Genomic DNA, 18,445 nt, shown 5'->3' on the forward strand with positions numbered 1-18,445 from the left:
GAAAAATACCTCTAACAAAAACAAAAAGTATACATATAAAAAAGCACAAGTACAAATTCCTAAAATATTTACTAAAAGGCTCACCAAAACCAGTTTTTAAACAATTCCCAGAGTATTTACGTGTAGTTTACAGTAACAACTCATAATTTTATTACATTTCCACTGAAAATAATATCCTAAATTTCTGAATTAAATTTTACATTGGTCTCCTGAAAGTTTCGTGAAGATATTTCATGAATACCATCTACAACCAGAAGGAATTCAGCATGGTCCAGAAGAAAGGGCACAAGATTTAGAAGCAGGCAGATTCCAGTTAAAAACAGCATTTAAAAAATTTTCAGCAATATTGTTGAGCCCTGTTCCTGTGCCTTTGGACAAGCTCTAACTTCTCTGACCCTCAGTTTTCTCATCCATAAAATGAAGGTAGCAATATACAGTCATTCCTCCATACTCATGGGGGATTTGTTCCAGGACCTGTGCGAGTATCAAACTCCTTGGGTGCTCAAATCCCACAGCTGGCCCTCTGTATCCACAGATGTGAAACTCATAGACACAGAGGGCCAACTGTATCTCCTTCATAGGTTGGTAAGAAGATTATAAAAAGAATGCCTATAATCTACCTTTTAAATTATTATCCAGAGACTGCTTGATTTTTCTTTTCAAAGACTTCAGAAGTCAACACGTAGAATTTCACTAGACCACGTTAAGGTAAGCCAGGTGGGCAAGGGCAAGGATATGGAATTAGATTTTTTCATTGAATCAAGGTGGGAGAAGGGCCAAAGAGAAGTGACTCAGCTGCAAATGCCCAAGGGCTGTGCCATTTGAGATACTAAGCATTGTTTCCAGTGGGTCTCATCATCAGACCCAGTTTCAGTCTAGGCAGGCTACTGATGACATGGAATCCAAGCTGATAGGAGGACTTTGGGGGTATCCACAGGCAGGAAGAGAACAATGTAGAATTGCTACCCATCAGGACAGGAACCAGTCAGGACACAAGACAAGAAGCAAGCCGTTTCCCAGAAAGAAAATTGGGAAACATGGACCAAGGCTAAGTCTTACTTCTAAAAACTTTGATGTCTCAAGGGGAACGAGGGTCGGGTCAGAGCTCAGGAATTAGGTGGAAACTTGTGTATATCAGGGTCAGAAGAGCAGCAAGGGGATCTCCTGCCCCTGGCATGGATTAGTCTAAATAACAGGGAAGAAGGTCCAGTCTACAGGTGGTATCAAAGAAAGATTGCACTGGACAGAATAAAAGAAGCAAGGAAGTTTTTATTCACGACTACTGCACTAGGGGAGAGAGACTGAACTCAACTCCACACAAAAGGCAGGAGAGTTTCAAGCTCTGGGATGGGCTGGGGGAAAGTACTAAGGAACATTAGCTGGAGGTCCATCAAGGTGAATAGGGCACCTGTGTTTGCTCATTGGTGCTTATGGAAATCAGGCTCCTATCCTCCCGCAGATACAGGAAGACAGGAGCGCCATCTTTCCTGATGATTACATTTCAAAGGGATGGCTCCCAGATCCTGAAGAAAGACATCCCTGGATTATAAAATTGGCAAGAGGCTGGGAAAAGAATTATATCTCAAAGGGGCAGAGAAAGAATTCACAATTGCAAGTTTTCTAAAGAAGTGTGAAGCATGACACTCGGTTTCTGGCTTGGGCAACTTGCTGGCTGATGGTCCCCTCCACTTAGAGAGCCCAGGAGAAGGAATAGAGTCCATATTAGCTTCATTTACCCTATTTTCAGATGAAGAAAGTCAGAGAGGTTAAGTATCCTGCTGAGAGTCATCCCCAGTGAGGGGCGGAACGAGGATACACACCAGGTTGGTTTGAGTAAAAACCTCATGTTCCTATTCACAATAGCCAGGACATGGAAGCAACCTAAATGTCCATCGACAGAGGAATAGCCAGGACATGGAAGCAACCTAAATGTCCATCGACAGAGGAATAGCCAGGACATGGAAGCAACCTAAATGTCCATCGACAGAGGAATAGCCAGGACATGGAAGCAACCTAAATGTCCATCGACAGAGGAATGGATAAAGAAGATGTGGTGTGTATATACGAACGAAATAATGCCATTTACAGCAACATGGCTGGACTTGGAGATTGTCATACTGAGTGAAGTAAGTCAGAGAGAGAGACAAATATCATATGATATTGCTTATATGTGGAATCTTAAAAAAAGGGTACAGATAAACTTATCTATAAAACAGAAATAGAGTTACAGATGTAGAAAACAATCTTATGGTTACCAGGGGGTAAGGCAGGGAGGGATAAACTGGGATACTGGGACTGACATATACACGCTGCTATATATAGACTAGATAACTAATAAGGACCTACTGTACAGCACAGGGAACTCTACTTAATAATCTCTAATGGCCTATATGGGAAAAGAATCTAAAAAAGAGTGGGTATATGTATATGTATAACTGATTCACTTTGCTGTACACCTGACACTAACACAACATTGTAAATCAACTGTACTCCAATAAAAATTTTTTTAAAACCCCTCATGCTCTTTTTCTTACAGCAGAGGGCTCTGAGTATCAGAATAGGAGGGTTGGGGAGAAATCTATTGTAATAAATACTCTAAGAAAAGGGAGGGCAGGGGCTCACAGTCAGGAAGAAACCCGTCCAAAGTTTAGTCAGGCTGAGGGACATGTTAAGGCCCTTTTGGTCAGTAGAGACTAAATAGCTACAGCTCTGGGACCTTAAAATAGGGTCCCCCAAAGACTTGAATAATACCCAATTCTAACATTCTAGCATGGCGGGTTAAAAAACAGGACAGCCTTTCTAGTGTCTGGTAGTCAGGGGCACAACAAAGACTAAATACAGAAATCATGGTTCGTCTTCTTTTTCTACAAAGGACTACCCTACTACCTTTTGAAGGTTTTTTTTGTTTTTTTTTGTTTTTCCCTAATTGCCAAGTCACATCATTCTACGCATATAACAGGGCCACTTAACAGTATTTCCCAGGCTTTATTTCTCCAACTGTGAAACCTCTGGAACTCCTTTTATTCCCGTCAAAGTCTCCACTGACTTCCACCAGTTATTTTTAGGGGCCCCTGGGGATCTTCTATTGTGTAATCAAAACAAGCCCTTTGGGTTTACAAGAGGCAACTCCCACTCTCCTTCCCTCCTGCTCTGACCCCCTTCGGTGACCTCACTGCTGTGCCCTTGTCCCTGCTCTTGCTGGAGGTCCCTGTCAAGGAAAGTCTGAGCCAATGTCATCCTTTGTTTCAGGGTTCGGCTCTGCTGGCACTGCCTCTGGCTGCTGCTGAAGCTATGGGTGAGGGACGGTGTCCAGAACATGCAGACCCCAGCTCTCACTGCAGCTGGAGTCATGGTGGGAATGAGTAGAGCACGAGGTGTGTTAAATACCCAATGCTGAAGGGGACAGAATGTCTCATTTTTCATTGTAAACCAAGATACTTTGGATTTCCAATGACTCCAGTGAGTTTGTGAGAAAACAGCTTATTCAGTTTATTCTAATAGTTCTCCTCCTTCTAGGTCCCAAGGACATGTAGGAGGTTAAACTGGCTTGAGAAAATATCAGTGACAAACAACGTACTATGTCAAGATTTACCCTGCTCTCCACTCTCTGAAATGCTACAGAGCCAAACTTAATACCCAAGTCCCACTCCTTCCTTAAGATGAGGTCTTTCCTAAGAGGCTACTCAATTCTTCAGATAAATAAACATTTCCAGGGCCTGATCCACCTGTCTTCCTTGTTTACTCAGACAGGTCTCATTGCCTGTGGTGTTCTCAGTCTATACCAGCAATGAGCTACTCAAGGCCCAAGATATATACAACCAGCCCAGATGGAAGAATAGAAAGAAGACTCTCTTTTGCTACAATTACTGACTATTTGGTTAATTTTCAGGCCTAGAATTTAGTGTCAAAGTTTCATTTGAGCATTTGTTCTACTGAGTCAAGTAGATAATTTTACCTAGAAAAACATACCTTAATTTTCCATGATACTCAGCACATCTATGATCATTTTGAATTTGGGGGAGAAAATAAATGTGTCACATTAAGAGTTTTCTTTTCCTGAAAGTTGTCATTGTACAAAAAGTTTCCCTACCATGCATTTACGACCAAGGACCCTTTGCCCACATGTTTATAGGTTCTTAGAAGGTTAGTCCTGGTACTTCCCTAGTGGTGCACTGGATAAGAATCTGCCTGCCAATGCAGGAGACATGGGTTCAAGCCCTAGTCCGGGAAGATCTCACATGCTGCGGAGCAACTAAGCCCGTGCGCCACAACTACTGAGCCTGCGCTCTAGAGCCCGCGAGCCACAAGTACTGAGCCCATGTGCCACAACTACTGAAGCCCGCACACCTAGAGCCCGTGCTCTGCAACAAGAGAAGCCACCACAATGAGAAGCCCGCGCACGGCAACGAAGAGTAGCCCCCGCTCGCCGCAACTAGAGAAAGGCTGCACGCAGCAACGAAAACCCAACGCAGCCAAAAATAAATAAAAGTAAATCTTTAAAAAAAATAAGGAAAGAAGATTCTAATCAACTGGGGGACAAGGAGAGAAACTTTAAAGGCAGAATTGAGTGAAGAGCCTCACGCCTTTCAGACAGAAGAGTTAAGAAGCTCCTGGACAGTAAATGTTCCTCTTCAGATCTATTAGAATCTCTTTTGAGAGCTGAACTGATTTCTCACCCCTTTAAAAGTAAGTATCACCAACCTGGATGAAAGAATCACAAAATAGGATTCTTCTCCTTGTATGGAGGAAAAGGTACCCTAAAAGTCATACACTTTTATCTTTAATTAAGCACATTTTTTTGGTTGTTAAGAACAAAACAATTGCCTGTGGGCAAGTTAATTTTCTACAGAAACTGAAAAGATTGTTTTAAAAATAATCACTGGATGATATGCTGATTCACCAGGCATCCCCCGCAATGTCTGTAACAGTGCCTAGAACATAGTAGCTTCTCAAAACATAATAAACAAATACTTGGATAAGTGAATGAATTTCAGGATTTATAAAGAGATATAGCTGTTTAAATTTAGTGAGATTCATAGCCTGGGGTCAGCTCTGAATTCGGGTTTTTTTCTTACTTTTCCAACCTGAAGCCGGTAAATAACATCTAGGACCTTATACAGAGCTTTCAAACTCTTGTGGTTTCTCAGGTTTCTCATTTAAAGGGCAAGTTTTGGACAAGAAAGCTCTAAGATTACTTCAAGCTCTATGATGCTAAAATTTTACAAGGCTTATACTAGGTACTAATGATCCCAAATCAGCAAATCTGTGCTATTTAAATCTCCCCTTTAAAAAAAAAAAAGGCAGGTTGCAAATTGCTTCAGGTCCACTAGGCGGCAAGTGTTGAGACACATTTGTGGTTAAGAATGACGAGAAATACAAGGGTACCACATCAGTTACTCTGGCACAGGAATGGAAGTTGTGTAACACTCCACGTTTGAACATCACAAGATATCTTACAAGGAGAAAATACTGACCCTACTTGGCAGATAATGGAGACGCTGGTGTATTCTGAGCAAATGACTTGCTTGAAAGCACAGACACTTCACCCAAAGTAGGACTTTAAGATTCCAACATCCTGTGTCTTAGCTCTGAACTGATCATCACTCGGGTGAATTACAGAATGATGGGACCTGAGGGCTGTCGGGAAACCTAGACGTTGTTTCACCCAAAAGGTAAGACAGAATGAGCAACTAACTCATCCATCTGACATTCCCTAACAGTCAGACACAAAGCAGGCTGAGGAACCAAGCAGGAGATGCCCTTCAGCGTGACTTCCTTTTGAAGCACACAGAAAGAATTTTTAAAAATCAAAGAAGAAAACATCTTGAAAAAATTGGCTACTGGTGGTACTGTCTCTTCCAAGTTGACATCATCATTCAACCAACAGTGTAGGAGAACTGTCAAATTCCGGCAGCATGAGGGACAAGAGAAATAGACACCTGAAAAATGGAAAGCTGCTCTACAGCACAGCTGGAGTTGCATGGCTGGGATTTGGGGGGAGAAAATTGAATGGGGTTGGGAAGGGGGAAGGAGAGGATGTTCAGGGGGAAAAAAACATCAATTAAAATGTGCCTGATTCATAATTTTCTCAATTTCTCGGCAGAATAACTTTCTGCCCTGCCTTATGCGCTGTGCACAGCTACCTCAGAATTCATTTTTCAGCTGTTATTCATACTTCAGTTGGGTGTTTCTGAATGTATTCTTTCTCACAATAACTGTTGACAGGTCCAGCCCTGTAACCATCTGGCTCCTGAAGTAATGAGACCAAATGAAATGGAGCTTGAAGAAATTAACATTCTTTCCTTAATCTATTAATAACTGAAAAGTGTTGATTTTGGTGACAGCTAGATACTTTATTATGAGGCATATTGGTTAATTAAGAGCATCATAATGAAAGTTATAGGAATGCATATCCCTCCAGAAATACACATATTTTTAATAAGCATAATTTGATTCTTCTCACAGGCTCAAAAAAAAGTCAATTGAAAGTTGTATGCACAAAGAAAGTCTCAACAAAGAATGAACAATTTTGTGTGTATGTACCATGGTTGTTTTATTATGTTATGTGTGCCTGTGTATATCAAATACAGCTGCTATGTATCAGTAGAAGTTAAAAATAATTACAGGTCTTCCAGTTCCATTGCCCCATGATTCTCCCCCCATCCATTTACTCTCAGATGATGTTTGCAGCTTTGTATGGTCCTTACTGGGTGGTGATGGCGGGGAATCACCCACTTTGCCAAAATTGAAAATGCGCAGACTTTGATATTTAGGTCACAGATGACGGTGTTTCCTTGCTCTTCTCTGACATTTGCAAATATTTTCCTTTTGCCAGTGAAAATTGAAGAAAACTCTACCTTGCACACCGACTTGTCATTAATAAGAGATTGGGTGCTGCTTCTTTTTTCTCACCTGACCCTCACATGGAGCTCAGAGAAGTTGTTGCAGTGTTGATGTGCAGTCCCAGTTAGTCCAAGAATTTGCTCCCAGATCTCATCAAGAAATTGTATTTTTCCTGTGTTTACCATCTTTGTTCAATTTTAGTTACCATATGTATACATATTTTTCTGGAAAGTTGAATATCTTTTTTCTTCTGGACTGGTATCCCATTTAAAAAAATACCCACGCGTAAATTCCCAAGGTTTTCTCTACTGAGAGTATGAAATGATTTGTGTGTGTGTGTTTGTTTTCATTGCACGAGTGTGCTGCACTATTTCCTTCTCATTGTCCTTTTCATTTTGTCATGTCTTTTCACTAGCTAGCCAAGAAATCCCTGTGAGATAGTTGATTTGTCTTTCTCACTCCTTCTCTCACAGGACATACTGTACAAGACTGAGTGGAAAAGTAGTAATCTGAAAGTCTAGGTAATTCAGGCAAAAACTGGCTAATGACAATTACAGGTGTGTTTTTCTACTTTTGGCCTCAGTTATCCAGTTTGGTTGTCAAAGTTGAAAAATTACTGAACCAGGACGAGATCTTTACCGTAAATACAGCCTTTCTGAACAGAAAGAATTTATCTCCTCTTGGTTTCCCCATTCTCTTTGTTGTGTTCAGTCTCCATTTAAGTTCTTCTCTATTATTATAGTTTCTGACACCTTCTCTCCATTTTTTTTTCCCATTCTGGGTATCGTCGATGCCAGATGTGTGTCAGCACCATTGTAGCACTGTGCTCTCAACATTAGATTCAGGAGGCATATGGGGAACATACTTCCTCTTTCTGTGATAAGCATTTCAGTTAGTCTCTGCTGAGTACATATTCCTGTTTGTTTGGAGAAGTAATTCTATTTTCCAAAATACAGTTAAATTCCATTACTAAGGAGAATATTGGAGTTAACTTCACTTATGCTGTAGAGCACTTTGGCTGGCCTTCCACAATTCCCAGCCAGGGCTCTGCATATCAGGATGACCAGGTTGAGGCACTGGAAACAGATTCAAGGCCCTTTTGAGGTCTGTCAGTCCTTATCTGCTGTGGCCACAGTGAGGCTTGATTCCAAAGCTGGGGCAGAGAAATCTCCATCTCACAGTCTGAGATAGGGGCCAGAAAACTCATAGGGCAAAGTCAAGACTCATGAGGGCTGGGTCAAGGTCATTCTGAGTATATTTGGCACCAAGAATTGAAATTACAGTACTCAATTATTCTTTCAAAAGATTAGGGATAAGAAAAAAGAAGAAAGAAAACTTTGTTGGCAAAAGCACTGTCTAAATCAGTGACACCCTAAATCAATGAAAGGGAGTGGACTCAGGGAATGATTAAAAGCTATCCTTGTCTTTATTTTAGTTACACTGTTCTAGCTCACTTTGAACCCTTTTAAATGGGTCCATCCCTCTCACAAAAATACTGCTAATGAGAGGGTATAGAAGTTCAGCATCAGGCATAGCTCACTGTATCTAGGATTCTTCTAGGCTTTTCCACCCTATTTTTCCATCATCACCAGAAAAAAAAACTTATTTTAGACTGTCTTGGTTTTCCTATCTCTTAGCTTTCCCTCTTGCCCCCAGCTTCTGTCTTCTTTCTTTAGTTTTCTGTGTGCAGACAATCCATTTGAACACTCTTCTCTGGCTTGAAACATCAGTACTAGCTCTCACTCACTATTTTATTATTTTCTTCTAGCACCATAAGCACTATAGCTAAGGGTGAGAAATGTGTCTCTTATTAAATTCAGCTTGCAAAGATTTATACCTAACCCACCAGTTACCAGAGTCAGATTGAACTCCCTATCTACCTGTTTTAATTCCAGACTTAAAATAATGCTTTACAGTTTGCTTAGCTCTTTAAGAATAAAAGAACCATGTAGAGATTATAAGGTTTTTATACGACTTGCAGATGGCTTGGGACAAATGGTAAAATAGTGATATATTCCTATACATGTTTTCCTTATTGCAAAGGTGAAGTAGAAACATTGGGTCATTCCATTTTGTTACAGGTTAAATACTATAAATGGAAGTATGCTAATATTAGGGGTAGAAATGTAGAATCTTGTATGATATAAAGATAGAATGATGGTTAAGTTAAGCCTATAAAATGTGCCAAATTCAAGCTAAGAAATTTGAGACCAAAGTATTTAGTACCAAATTTATGACTATAGAGGCACATGGGTTTATTATGATTGGAGCCAAATAATTATCTGAGAATTCGAAAAACATTTCTTAAACTGATGCTATCTAAGAGGCCTAAAAATACCATTAGAACTATTTAAACTTAGATAAATTAAGTTTCTGTTCTACACTACAACCTACATTTTCCTCTAAGCATTTTGCTCTTGTTATAAAACAAAGAATATATTCTAATAATGTAAATGTATAATTCGAGTTACAGAAAGAATTACTAGCCTTGGCAGGACACTAATTCACTCAATGGCCGGAATACTTTTTCTTATTTTTCCCTTTTACACAATGGAATATATGATATATTTACTAATTCAAATATGGGAAACCAACAAAGTTAGAAAATGTATTTTAAGGAACATTATATCATTTTTAAGCACTTGATTTAAGTTGAGATATAAGTAATGTTAAGGTAAAATTATCCATTTTTTATATTAGTAATTCTTCTATATATTGTGAATAGTTTAAGTGGAGAAAATAATTTTTCCTCTCAATTAGGAAACTATCCCCCCTAAAATCTTGTTTTACTATGAATCTACCTGGTGTTCCCTTCTTTCACAAAGTTACCCTTTGGTTCAATTCCCTCACCTTCAAATTAATGAAGTAGTATTATTTCCAGAGTCAATCAGGCTTTGCTTTACTTAAAACCTTATGATGCAAAGAATCATTTTATTTTATTTTCCAAAGAAATACCAGAAGTCTCACATTTTATACTAATATACACAAGTCATGTGTGTCACGATTCAATCGGGGGAAAATCCTAAAGACGCGATCAGAAAACTACTAGAGCTCATCAACGAATCTGGCAAAGATGCAGGATACAAAATTAATATACAGAAATCTGTTGCATTTCCATACACTAACAATGAACTATCAGAAAGAGAAATTAAGGGAACAATCCCATTTACCATCACATCAAAAAGAATAAGATATCTAGGAATAAACCTACCTAAGGAGGCAAAAACTTGTACTCCAAAAACTATAAGACACCGGTGAAAGAAATTGAAGACAACAAAAACAGATGAAAAGATATACTGTGTTCTTGGATTGGAAGAATCAATACTGTTAAAATGACCATACTACCCAAGGCAATCTAGGATTCAGTGTAATCGCTATCAAAATACCAATGGCATTTTACACAGAACTAGAATAATTTTAAAATTTGTATGGAAACACAAAAAACTCCGAATAGCCAAAACAATCTTAAGAAGATGGAACTGAAGGAATCATGCTCCCTGACTTCAGACTATACTACAAAGCTACAGTAATCAAAACAGTATGGTACTAGCATAAAAACAGATACATGGATCAATGGAATGAGATAGAAAGCCCAGAAATAAACCCATGCACTTATGGTCAATTAATCTACAACAAAGGAGGCAAGAATATACAATGGAGAAAAGACAGTCTCTTCAGTAAGTGGTGCTGGGAAAACTGGACAGCTGCATGTAAAAGAATGAAATTAGAACACTTCCTAACTCCATACACAAAAATAACTCAAAATGGATTAAAGACCTGAAGGTAAGACTGGATACTATAAAACTCCTAGAGGAAAACATAGGCAAAACACTCTTTGATATAAATCGCAGCAATATTTTTTTGGATCTGTCTTCTAGAGTAATGGAAATAAAAGCAAAAATAAACAAACGAGACCTTATTAAACTTAAAAGATTTGCACAGCAAAGGAACCATAAACAAAACAAAAAGACAACCTATGGAATGGGAGAAAATATTTGCAAATGATGCAACTGACATGGGATTAATTTCTAAAATATACAAAGAGCTCATACAGATCAATATCAAAAAACAAACAACCCAATCAAAAAATGCGCAGAAGACCTAAATAGACAGTTCTCTAAAAAAGACATATAGATGGTCAACAGACACATGAAAAGATGCTCAACATCACTAATTATTAGAGAAATGCAAATCAAAATTACAATGAGGTATCACACCACACTGGTCAGAATGGCCTATCATCAAAAAGTCTACAATAATAAATGCTGGAGAGGGTGTGGAGAAAAAGGAACCCTCCTACCCTGTTGGTGGGAATGTAAATTGGTGCAGCCACTGTGGAAAACGGTATGGAGGTTCCTCAAAAACTAAAAATAGAGTTACCATATGATCCAACAACTCTGCTTACGGGCATATATTAGGAAAAGATGAAAGTTCTAATTTGAAAAGATACATGCACCCCAATGTTTAGAACAGCACTTTTTACAATAGCCAAGACATGAAAGTAACCTAAATGTTCATCGACAGATGAATGGATAGAGAAGATGTGGTATATATATATACATATATATATACAACAGAATATTAATCAGTCATAAAAAATAATGACATAATGCCATTTGCAGCAACATAGATGGACCTAGAGATTATCATACTAAGTGAAGTAAGTCAGAGAAAGACAAATATCATATGATTATCACTTATATGTGAAATCTAAAAAAATGATGCAAATGAACTTATTTATAAAACAGAGAGAGACTCACAGACATAGAAAAGAAACTTATGATTACCAGAAAGGGGAAAGGGAGGAGGGATAAATTAGAGGTTTGGGATTAACATATACATGCTATTATATATAAAATAGATAACCAACAAGGACCTACTGTATACCACAGGGAACGATATTCAATATCTTGTAATAACCTATAATGGAAGTCCAGATGCTAGGGTGAGACCATGAGGGAGGTTTGTGAAGAGGTCCACTTCCACATACAGAGAAATGCTGTTGCCTCTGCATCTAGTATGTAAGTCCCCTACATACTAACCTTCAAGTTGAGGACTTTCAAAGATGAAAACGTGCGTTCACATGTCCAATCATGTAAGTTAGCGCATGTCTGGCGTACATTGTCACGTGCATGCATCCTCTACAAGTGGTTGTGCTTTTGTGTGCTTTACTATACAGTACTCTATAGAGTACAGTAGTACGGTATCTTTATTTCTTGCCTGTTCACTTGATGCCAGCCCTTGTATGCCAGCTGTTGTACCACTGTACTTTTCAAGGTACTGTTATCGTAAGATTAAAAATGTTTTATTTTTGTGTGTTTGTTTATTATGTATTATTTGTGTGAAAAGTATCATAAACCTATTACAGTACAGTACTATATAGCCGACTGGGTACCTAGGCTAACCTTGTTGGACTTACGAACGTGCTCTCGGAACGGAACTCGTTCGTATGGGGTCACCGGATGTGCAGCGGTAGAGTGAGGATAAGCTGAAACCCCCCAGCATCTCTGTGTGTCAGGCTGCCTTCTAGCATGCCAGTCTGTAGAATGTGGAGACAGCTGCTTCCCTTCGACCTTCCAAATTTCATATGAATTTCTCTTTCATACCACCCTAACTCGGAAACATACAGCAAAGAAGATTCTGGGAACTGTAGCTCAGCTTAGCCCTGTTGCTATAATACAAACCACCATGGTCATGTAACTCCATTTGGTTTATTGAACTTTGGGTTTAGGTATTATGGAGGATGCAAAATACAGAGTATGCATAGCCCGTCTTTATGAGGAGGATATCATCTCAAAGGAAAGACAAAATGGCCCATTCAACAGTGCAAGGTAGCATTCCACAAAGTGTCAGAATAAATGCTCCAGCCAAAAATTGAAAATGCTGGAAAAAATTGCCCTGAAAAGAACGTTTTTCATATCAGTTTTTTTTTTCCTATTCTCTATTTCCATTCTCTTAATAGCTTTAAAAGATCCTATGTAGGGAAAAAAAGAGAGAGAGAGAGAGAGAGAGAGAGAGAGAGAGAGAGAGAGAGAGAGAGAGAGAGAGAGAAGGGCTATAATATACACAAAGAGATCTGGAATAGCTTGCTTGATTTCATTCATTAGAACTAAAGAATTCATATTTTTTCATGGTTTCAGAATAACCTTTGTTATATCACATTTACAGAACATATGCTCTTTGAATAAATGTGAACCCATTTTTCTGAAAGAATAATGTCTTTTCTAAGTTTAAAACCTTTTCATTGGTATCCAAGAGAAACAGACTGGGAGCCATAGAGTAAACTGCATTAAAATCTGTTCGATTTACCAGATGTGTAATTTCCAAGGCTCTCCCTTCTCACAAGTACCTCAAGGGAGAGGCACATCTTCTGAGAGAGAAGCAGGAGAGAAAAGATCAGTTTGAATGATAATGAGGCTGCAAAAAGAGACCTTTTACCTTTTTCATACAATGGGACAGACAGCTTTTTTGATGTCAGTTTAGAACACCCATTAGCTATGATAGGAATTACAGGTCCATCAAGAGAAGAATATACCCTTATGGATTAGGCACCAAAGGTTTCCTTCTTTGGGCTTCATTATTATTGCAAAAGACTCATTCATACAGTGCTAATGGGAGGGAGACACATGCCTCAGAGAACAGATCTCTTGGGATGGAGTACACTCATCTGGCTTCTAATTCATGCACATATGGAATGAGAAAGATTGTTGCTGTGTTTTCATGTAGATTGGTCCCCTTTCTACATCCTCTTCATCACCATGACCCTCTCCGTTTATCCTCTCCCACCTGGGGAGAGCACACCAAGAGGTCCACCTGTGGTCCTAGAAAAGTCCCCTAGACTTGCCAGCATGTCTGACCTGGGCTGTAATGGATTGTTCTCTGTTCCCAAGAAAATCAGCCCCAAAGATATTTTTGTAGATCAGATCCTGGGAGCAGAATGACCTCCTGAATGTTTCAATTTTTGGACAACTCTTTGACAGAGCCAGTAAGTCTTAGTATCATACTTTATTTGGATTGGGAAATTGATTGACATTATTTATCACAATGTGGAAATCAGTTTGGGAGCATTTCCAAACGACACTCAGGAGAATCAAAATGATCTTTTCTCTTTTGGGGCCTGAAGGGAGAGTTCAAACCTACCACCTCTTACGTAACTACCGCCCAGGCACCTTGTGGGAAGTGAAGGTGGTGAACTATTTTGATACAAAGAGAACTTAGGATGGGAAGTTTATGCCTTCTAGAATTGTTTTACCAAGTAAGACTGTTTCTTTTTTTCCTCTTTAATCTCAAAGTAAATGTCTCCGGGGTAAGTGATGTAGAGTAATAGCAAAGAGGAATCAGCCAGAGAGAGAATATCAGAGAGACAGACAGAATTCACAGAATTAACTGGGCGCACAGAGGCCTGAAACACCTGTACATCAAAAGAAAAACAAACGTATGTTTATTGGTAGAAAGATGTTAGCCTCTCTGACAGAGGGTGCTACTCACTGGTCTATTAACTGTGATGTCTGGCTGTGCATTTTGCTAATGTCTTTTAAACCTACTTTGTGTTTTTGAGTCTGTTCTTTCTAAAACCATCAAAATAAAGGCACCTGATCTAAACAAATGAAAGCCACAGCTCATATTTGGGAGAGAGCCCATGGGTTTCTCTATGAGCAAGCATTCTACATCAAGAAAATTCTGTTTCCAAAGGCCAGAAAGGACATGCATATTTATGTGGCATGCATTCATGTGTGTCTATAAATACCATAAATATATTTTATAGGAAGACAGGGATTATTTTCCATATAGTATTTTCCATTTTAGTATCTTTCACTTTTACTAGTTGAATATTCATTGTGCTTCCTTTACTGAGGTTGCAGTTGGCTAAAAACACATCTCTATCATTTGCTGACATGAAGCTAGAGGGGCCTCAACAAGTCATCAGAGCTATTCCTTTCCTAGTTATTCTTTTTGAATTAATATCATCCATGTTGAGCCTTAGGTGGACTTCTCAGAGTTCTAATCTACACAGAGACAGGGACTGGTTGTAGGTTATACTTCTAAATAGGGACTTCCCTTGTGGCGCAGTGGTTAAGAATCTGCCTGCCAATGCAGGGGACACAGGTTGAAGCCCTGGTCCGGGAAGATCCCACATGCTGCGGAGTAACTAAGCCCATGCGCCACAACTACTGAGCCCATGTGACACAACTACTGAGCCTGTGCTCTAGAGCCCACGTGCCACAACTACTGAAGCCTGTGTGCCTAGAGCCCGTGCTCCGCAACAAGAGAAGCCACCGCAATGAGAAGCCTGCGCACTGCAACGAAGAGTAGTCCCTGCTCGCCGCAACTAGAGAAATCCTGTGCGCAGCAACGAAGAAAAAACATAGCTAAAAAAATTAAATAAATAAATAAATAATAAATAAAAATTAAAAAAAAGAAAACTAGACCTAGGCACATCATGCTGTAGATAGCTATATACTCCCTACATGTTTAGGCAAAATGCTCTATGTCTACCAGAAGGAAGGGAGGAAAGAAGGAAGGGAAGGGAAGGGAATCTTAAAAGCAGCCGGAAGATCTGTGACAAAGGAGCAAAGGCAATGCAATTGAGGAAAGATAGTTTTTTCAACAAATGGTACAGGAACAAGGGCATACATATGCAAAAAAATGAAACTAGACACAGTCCTTCCACCCGTCACAAAAATTAACTCAAATAGATCATAGACCTAAATATAAAATACAAAACCACAACACTCTTAGAACAAAACATAGGAGAAAAACTAAATGACCCTGGGTATGGAGAGGAATTTTTGGATATAACACCACAGGCACAATCCATGAAAGAAACAAACAAGTTAAAAGCTCATGTTCTGCAAAAGACTCTGTCAAGAGACTGAGAAGTTAAGCCAAAGACTAGGAGAAAATATCGGCAAAAGACACATCTGATAAAGGACTATTATCCAAAAAATACATATAACTTTTAAAAGCGAACCATAAGAAAATGAACAACCTGATTTAAAAATGTGGCAAAGACCTGAATGGACACTTCGCCAAAGAAGATATACAGATGACAATAAGCATATAAAGAGATGCTCCACATCATGTCATTAGACAATTTCAAATTAAAACAACAGTGAGATACCACTACACAACTACTAGAATGGCCAAAATCCAACACTCTGACAACTCAAAAGCTGGCAAGGATGTGGATCAACAGGAACTCTCATTCATTGCTGGTGGGAATGCAAAATGGTGCAGCCACTTTGGAAGATGGTTTGGCAATTTCTTACAAAATTAATCATGATAATGGTAGATCACTAGCTGCATGCAACCACATGAATAAATCTCGCTGACATGAATGAAAGTAAGATAGAGTTTTGGTGCATGATTTAGTTTATAGCAAGTTCAAAAACAGGAAATATAAATCTGTAACGATGGAAATGATAATAGTGGTTACTTTGGGGGTTGGAATGTCTGGGAGGAAACACAGAGACACTCTGGATTGCGGCAAATGTTCTAGATCTTGATCTGGGTAACAGTTACATCTTGTAAAATTTTATCAGGCTGCACACAAAATTTGTATACTTTTCTACACTTATATTAGGGGCATGTGGGTGAAAACCTGAAAGCTCCCAGGGCTATACAAATTTCGGGTTAATAGTAATACTGTTTGGTACTTGCACACATCAAAGTAATCTTAAATTCAGGAAAATCAGAAGATTGTACGGAAAAAAAAATGAAATGTGTCAGTTGTTAATGATAATTACATAGTCACAGTAACTTTTTAAAAATCCTAAATATTGATTTAAGCAAAAGGGACGCGTTTGTGCATCTGTTTGGAGCACGTGTGTGTGTGTATCTGTCTTTTAATGCAGGCTAAAAGCAATACAGGTGACATTTATAAATGCAGAGTTAAACACCAGAAGAAAGAGCTAAAAGAGTTTTAATTTCTGCTCCCCTGAGAGTGGAGAAAGATGTGATAGAGCAGGAATCGACAAACATTTACTGGAAAGGGTTACATACCAAATAGTTTAGCCTATGCCGGCCATATGATCTCTTATGCAACTACTCACCTCTGTCCTTATAGTGTGAAAGCTGCCACAGACAGTATAGAAACATATGGGCGTCGATGCTGTGTCCCAATACAACTTTTTGGGGGAACAAAAACAACTGGTGGGGGACTTCCCTGGTGGTCCAGTGGCTAAGACTCCACACTCCCAATGCAGGGGGCCCGGGTTCGATCCCTGGTCAGGGAACTAGATCCCACATGCCGCAGCTAAGAGTTCACGTGCCGCAACTAAAAGACCCCGCATGCCACAACAAAGATCCCATGTGCTGAAACTAAGACCTGACGTAGCCAAATAAACAAATAAAACAAAACAAAACAAAAAACCCCACAACTGGTGGGGTGTAATTTGCTGACCCCTTGGAGAAGACTGATTTTCATTATAACCATAATATTATTAACTTTTTTTTAATAAAGAAAATTTATTTGGTCAGTCACTTAATATTTATTTGATAATATTTATTGGATCTTACTATATGCCAGACATGCTTCTAGGTTCTAGGGATACAGATGGGACCAAAACTGACAAAAATCTGTCTTAGTGGAGTTACATTCCAGAATCTTATTATCATAAAATTAACTGTACAGAAAGAATAGGTAATAGTTAGATAACCTAAAATGGATATATTTAAGGATATACTTAAGTAGATTAACTGTAGCCTGACCATCACTTAACTTTTAAGTTGTATGTTCCCTCAAGAACAATAAAATAATTTCAAAAAAATCATACTATCATTAGGAGTTTTTTTTATAGTTTATAGCAGTAGTCTGCAAGTGTTTTTCTCCTGTATTACTTCAAAATATTTTGAAAACCTATGTACTCTTCGCATATTTTTAAATAGTCATCTAAGAATCTTGATCCTAAGTTTCAAATGGTGAAAATTCAGGTGTGTTATAAATATTGTCATTTAAAAATAAAACTAGTATTATTTTTTAAATGTAGCCAATAGAAGACACACAAATGGCCAACAGGCATATGAAAAGATGCTCAAGGCCACTAATTATCAGGGAAAGCAAATCAAAACAACAATGAAACATCACTTCATACTTGTTAGGGTGGCTATTATAGAAAACAAGGGCAACACTTGTTAGTGAGGATGTGGAGAAATTGAAACCCTTGTACTATGTTAGTGTCATGCAAAATGATGCAGCTGCTATGGAAAACTGTGTGGAGATTCCTCAAAAAATTAAAATAGATCTACCATGTGATCCAGCAATCCATCTTCTGGGTATTTATCCAAAGAAAACAAAAGCTCTAGTTCAAAAAGATATCTGCACCTCCACGTTTGCTGAGGTATCATTTTCAACAGCCAAGATAGGGAAACAACCTAAGTGCCTGTCAGAATAGTATTCAGCCCCCAAAATGAAGAAAATCCTGCTCTATGCAACAGTAAGGATGAACCTGGAAGACATAACAATGATAAGCCAGACAAAGAAAAACAAATGCTGCATAACCTCATATGTGCAGTCTACAAACGTTGAACTCATAAAAGCAGTGGCGGGGGTGAGGGGAAAAGTGGGGTTGTCCATCAATCAATATAAATTTTCAGTTTTGCA

The 18,445-nt window shown here is 38.7% G+C and overlaps 1 long non-coding RNA gene across 1 annotated transcript; it reads left to right on the forward strand.

Annotated features, from left to right (window-relative positions):
- Window positions 1-1,167: 1,167 nt before the first annotated feature.
- LOC309625751 lies at window positions 1,168-17,214 on the forward strand. Its single transcript, XR_014242733.1, has 2 exons — window positions 1,168-12,821; window positions 12,860-17,214. It is a non-coding gene; the product is annotated as an uncharacterized lncRNA (long non-coding RNA).
- The last annotated feature ends 1,231 nt before the right edge of the window (window positions 17,215-18,445 follow it).

The sequence above is a fragment of the Balaenoptera borealis genome (genome assembly GCF_965194805.1).
Source record: "Balaenoptera borealis genome assembly, chromosome: 3".
NCBI classification, from domain to species: domain Eukaryota; kingdom Metazoa; phylum Chordata; class Mammalia; order Artiodactyla; family Balaenopteridae; genus Balaenoptera; species Balaenoptera borealis.